Below are 6,052 nucleotides of genomic sequence, written 5' to 3'. Positions count from 1 at the left end.
ATGTACTGAGAAGACGCATTGAGAAAATAAACGACGATATTTTTTAACCAATCAAATTGTGACACGTGTAAAGGTACTGACACACCAGACGAGATTTTTAAAAATCTCGTCTGGTCCGACCATATTTTTAAGTTAATTAACTCTTAAAAAACCGTCTCTTCAGACGGTTTTTTTATGTTTCTTATTTGGTCCGACCATATTAATTTTTTCTTGATATTTGAGCTTTTTTAATTTCGTCTTGGTAGACGCATTTTAATTGAATTTCGTCTTTCAAGTTCATATTCCAAAGTTTCTTATCTTGTGAGTTCAAATCTCTTTTATTATCCTATTTATATCTTCTAATATCTATAACTCCGATCATTGAAAATCATAACTACACTTTAGCGAAATGAAGTATAAGAGAGGAGATCGAGTCGAGGTTGCGGATTTGGGTCTTGGGTTTTTGGGATCGTACTAGGCGGTAACATAATTTCCACATTTGGAGATGAATACATTTTTCAATACCGTACCCTACTCGAAAATGATTCGTCCGGGCCTCTTCGAGAGTTTGTGAAGGCTGAAAAAATACGTCCGGAACCCGCATTTGTTGAGGTGAGCAGTTTTCATTTGGATGAAGATAAAAAGGAAGAAGGTGAAGATGAATCAATAATACTTGAAGAGTTGATAGTTTAATTTAGTAAAGTGGGGTCTACCTAAAACATAATTAAAAATACCATCGGATTAGACGGAATAATAAAAGACATTGTCGGTTAAGACGGGATACGAAAAATACTATCGGTCCAGACGATATTTAAACTTTTATAACCACCAAATAAGAAACTTTGGAATATGAACTTGGAAGACGAAATTCAATTAAAATGCGTCTACTAAGACGAAATTAAAAAAGTTCAAATATCAAGAAAAAATTAATATGGTCGAACCAGACGAGAAACATAAAAAACCGTCTGAAGAGACAGTTTTTTAAAAAGTTAATTAACTTAAAAATATGGTCGGACCAGACGAGATTTTTAAAACTTTTATAATATATCAGACGTGTCATTAAAACTAACCACGTGGCAACATTTGATTGGAACGAGTGATTCATCCCCCAAACCAAAATTCCAAGTCAACTACAGTCATCGTCTTCATTTCTTCACTTAACTTAACTTCACTCCAACCAAACCCTAACCCATTTCACCAGATCCAGCCATGGCGATTCCACCGAGGTCGCCTACAGCCATTTTCCTCTTACTAGCCCTACTATCCACACCGCCATTCCTCACCGCCGACGCCGATCTACTCTCCGAACTGGAATCCATCCGATCACGCTCCTCCTCCGGCGTCGTCCACCTCTCCGACAGCCTCCTCCGCCGCATCATCTCCACCAAACCCAGATCCTTCAACCTAATAATATTCTTCGACGCCCTCAAACTCCACGACAAATCAGAACTCCACCTCAGGTCCTTAAAGTCTGAGTTCTTCCTCCTGTCCAAATCCTTCACCACCAACAACCAGCACTCCCACTCCAGATTGTTCTTCTGCGACATCGAATTCGGCGAATCCCAACCCTCCTTCACCCAGTTCGGTGTCAACGCCCTGCCCCATATCCGCCTCCTCCCGCCCGATGCCAGTAACCTACGCACTGATTCCATCCCCATGGACGCAGGCGATTTCTCGGGCTTGGCCGACTCCATGGCACACTTTATCCAGTCCAGGACCAAGCTCACCATCGGTCACATTCACCGCCCACCGATTCTATCCAGAACCCAATTCGGGTTCTTGATCGTCGCCTTTTTAATATCGCTACCGTTCCTGTTTAGAAAGCTATTAGCCGGTGAGACGTTGTTTCACGATAAGCGGTTTTGGCTGTCCGGGTCGGTGTTTGTGTACTTCTTTAGCGTCTCGGGCACTATGCATAACATAATTAGGAAAATGCCATTGTTTATTTCGGACAGGAACGATCCGAGCAAGCTTGTGTTCTTTTACCAGGGGTCGGGAATGCAGTTGGGGGCTGAGGGGTTTGCGATCGGGTTCTTGTACACGATTGTTGGGTTGTTGCTGGCTTTTGTGACTCATGTGTTGGTTAGGGTGAAGAGTTTGGTTGCACAGAGGATTATTATGGTTATAGCGATGGTTGTTTCGTTTTGGGCTGTGAGGAAAGTTGTGTACTTGGATAATTGGAAGACGGGGTATGCGGTTCATGCTTACTTGCCTTCGAGTTGGTGAAAAAGCTGCGATACTGGTTTGTTGCGTCTTCTTTCGAGTTTTATGTTTTAGCTGTGGCTGCATGAGCTTAACTATACATGTTATTGCTTCAAACTTTAGGCTTTAAAAAGTATGTGGACTTATAATATGGATTCTTGTTTATCTTTTTCCATGATCTAATACTTGTAGAATTCTGTGTTTTCATTTACGGACTGACTTTGTGATATACTCGTAATCCTGACAAAACATGCGGGTCGGGTCAGGTTGGCTAGGTAAGAGTCAAAACTGGTTACTACGCATACTTTATTTTGTTTTTTTTAGTTTGATTATACTTTGATAGCTTTAAACTCTTAGATATACACGATTGTCATGCTCTGCTAGATGATCAAAACTAGCGGGTATCAGAACTTTTTCAGTAGCCTCCACTTGATATACAGTCAAGTCATTGTCCACTTGATGTAACTTTATTCATTTGTATGTTCATGTTGATGAAATTCTGATGCACACTGGTTTAGATAATCAAGCAAAGTATTACAATATTGGGTTGTTGATGAAGAAAGTGATCTGCAATAAACCGAAGTATATCCATGGTGTCAAATGGAGTTTGATGAAATGTTAGGGATTCTCGAATGCAAGCATCGTTCCACTGCTGGCACAACCTTGTCACTGTCGTGACTCCACACGCCATATGAGATGTAGCAGCTGAACCCATTTTTATACTTTTTTATTCTTTGTCAGAAACCATTTTGACCGAATCAAATTGACGCAATTTTTTTTAAAACGTCCTATTTGACATGAACTCATCTTGCGTGGAACCTGTTTACTCTTTTTGCCCATTTGAGCATTTTAGTTTTATATATGGGTGACAATTCCCAACACAACACGAAGTAGGACACGGAAGTGCAGGTTTTGAGTCGGCTAATATGACCCGTTTTATTAAAAAGTCAACCAGAACACGACCTATTTAATAAATAGGTTAACCCGAGCACAACCCGTTTAACAAGTGGGTAAAATTGTCAACCCATTTAATAGTTTTTAAAAACGTAGGTATTTAGATTTTAGATATGAAAAGTGTTAATATTTGAAGTTAAGTATATCGATTTATTTTTTCCTCTTAACTACTTACTTACTTTTACTAGTGAAATAAATATTACATTTTCAAGTATTTCATGAATTCTTTACTTCCAATGTATTTATTTTATGAATTAAAGTATCGATTCTCCAATCAGTCTATTGGCTTCTTTTTATATTAAGCTAAATATATAAACCAAAGGTTGAACTTGTGAGTGAATGATAAAGAAACAAAAGTAGTTAGTTAATAGTTAGTTAAACCACACAATTACACAATACTTTATTTGAGTCGTGGTAGCTGATTGTATAAATTGTCACAAAATCACTGGTTATTATTTGTATTCACAAACGAACATCAAACGGGTCATAAATTTAAACGAGTTCAACACAACATTAATAAATTTGTGGATCGGGCTAGAGTTGAAGAATTCAGCCTGAAACACGAAACCCATTAACATGTGAAGTGATGGACACCCATAGTTGTATATGTTCAATTGATTGGTGGCAGGAGTTAATTAGTCAAATCTTGGGTTCTCTAGTTTATATATTTCGAAAATGAAAGTAAAATATCATTTTGAGGTTGCTCATCCTATATCGGTTTACTTATTATATGTGAATGAAATGAGCTGTTGTAATATAACAAGCCATCATATCTGCAGAATTATATGTAAATAATCTTGGTCAGGCAGATTGGTTTGTGGTAACTGGTAATAGATTCTTGGGTTCATTTTCATAATCTTGATTTGATTTAATCTGAGCAGTAATCAGTTACCCATGTTTTTCTCGGTTAGTATGCGTGTTATCAGAGGGTTTTGGTTTGGTTCACATAATTTTATCTTAAACAATTGAAATCTAGCAAATAAATTCTAATGAAGTAATTGAATCTATCAAACACAAATTGTAGCACGTGATGAATTTAGTTGACAAAATAATTACGTTTGGTTTGCTAATTTGTTATACATGGTTCGGACCATTACAATAACCGGGTAAAATTCAGTGGCAGATCCGGAAAATTTTCTTGCAGGGGTTGGAAAACTTTCGGGTCGGTACTTAGTTGCTTATCATATATAATTTTTATTCGGTCCGGTTCGCTTGTACGGGTCGGGTCAAATTGGTATCTAAATAATTTTTCGATCAGGTTTGGTCGTTTAAGTCGGGTCAAATGAGGCGGATCATATTAAAAAAAGATAACCAACCAAAATATCATATTACCATATAACCAAAAAAAAAAAATACATGATACGTCATTAGTTATGCATAATTAAAATACAATATATTTTTAGTTGTTTTTTACAAGTTCTTAGTTTTTGGTATCTAGTCATAATAGCGTCTTGTTTGATATTCATGTATTAATAAAATATAAAAACAAAACAAAAGCTTATTAAAAGTTAATTAATCATATACGAAACAAATGGGCAAGTAATTTTGGTAAAAAACATACTGATTTTTATTATATATTAAGTTATTTTACTAAGAAATAAATAAATGTGCACAAATAAATGTTTTGTTGACTATCTTTATTTATAAATGTCCTATTAAATTTCGGTAAAATAAAGGGTTGTGAAAGAGAGTTAATAAAGGCTCATTACATCCTTAAAATGTTAAATTAGGTCTTTTTTTTTCTTTTCTTCTTTAACTACAACATGAGAATACTTATTTGTGCCGGCTACCGGAAAATATGGTTGGTTTACTCTAATCTTTTCATCTTAAGTTCTCTCTGGTTAATGGTCGTTCTCAAATCCACAGGGGTCGTTGTCAAAATTTCACAGGGGTCGGTCGGAATTTTAACATATATACACCACTAAATAAAATTTTCTCACAGGGGTCGGCCGACCCCCTACCACTAAGGTAGGTACGCCACTGGTAAAATGTCGCAGCTGAATAAATAGATATGACTGTTAAATGTGTTGAAGTTTCTATCGAAGTTCTAAGAGCATTTTCATCCAACCATTTATTTTTTGTAAGAGATGTTTTTATAATTTATAGAGTGCTTTAGGGTGTTGTGAGTGAAAAGTTTTATTTTATAAAACACAATGATTTATAGTATATTGAAAAGTTAATGTTCACCCTATATAAATTTTTAATATATTTTAAAAGTGGTTGTGAGTGAAGGAAATAGAAATGATAATGATAAATGTATAAAAAAATATTATTTAATTAAAAATGTAATGTGTTTTAGTGTAATTTTGAATTTAAGGACAGAGCATAGGATGAGAATGCTCTAAGATCCTACAGAAGTACAAGATGCTACCGTATCTCAGTTGCTACTAAGTCATTGCAGGTCAAAGATACTACTGATCTTTAGTTTAGGTTGCTACCGCATCTCAGTTGCTATTAAGTCATTACAGGTCAAAGATACTACTGATCTTAAGTTTAGGTTACTACCAAGCTTTAAAGTTGCTATCAAACTCGCAGTCGTCACTCACCTTTATTATCCATGTTGCTACTTATGTTTGGTATCGTTTGAAGATCTTTCTTTATGAAACTTTTCACCATCCATGCTAATTTGACGTGTTAACAATGAATCACTTTTAAGATAATCTAAATTTTCATGTTGAATTGACAGTAGGACCCCAACCAAGGGTGTGGTCTCTTACACCTAAAAAGGGCACAACCTCTTGACCATAGGTGGTCCCATTGGAACCCCTCATGGCAGCAAAGCTATAGGGTTTTCTTCGTATCGAAGCTAAAATAACATTGAACAAGCATGCACTCCACACCTCGTAACTCAAATCAATATGTATTAAGAATTTATTTTTGGTCCACAAGTAAATATCGATTACTTTTAAGATAACGA

At 36.0% G+C, this 6,052-nt stretch overlaps 1 pseudogene; it reads left to right on the top strand.

Moving 5' to 3' along the window:
• Positions 1–1,131: 1,131 nt before the first annotated feature.
• Positions 1,132–2,352, top strand: LOC143535914 (putative dolichyl-diphosphooligosaccharide--protein glycosyltransferase subunit 3B pseudogene; annotated as a pseudogene).
• The last annotated feature ends 3,700 nt before the right edge of the window (positions 2,353–6,052 follow it).

The sequence above is a fragment of the Bidens hawaiensis genome, unplaced genomic scaffold (genome assembly GCF_021521415.1).
Source record: "Bidens hawaiensis isolate Kalapana, Puna unplaced genomic scaffold, B.hawaiensis_p1.1 tig00010729_1, whole genome shotgun sequence".
In the NCBI taxonomy this organism is placed as follows: domain Eukaryota; kingdom Viridiplantae; phylum Streptophyta; class Magnoliopsida; order Asterales; family Asteraceae; genus Bidens; species Bidens hawaiensis.
This window is presented reverse-complemented; position numbering and strand designations above follow the sequence as displayed.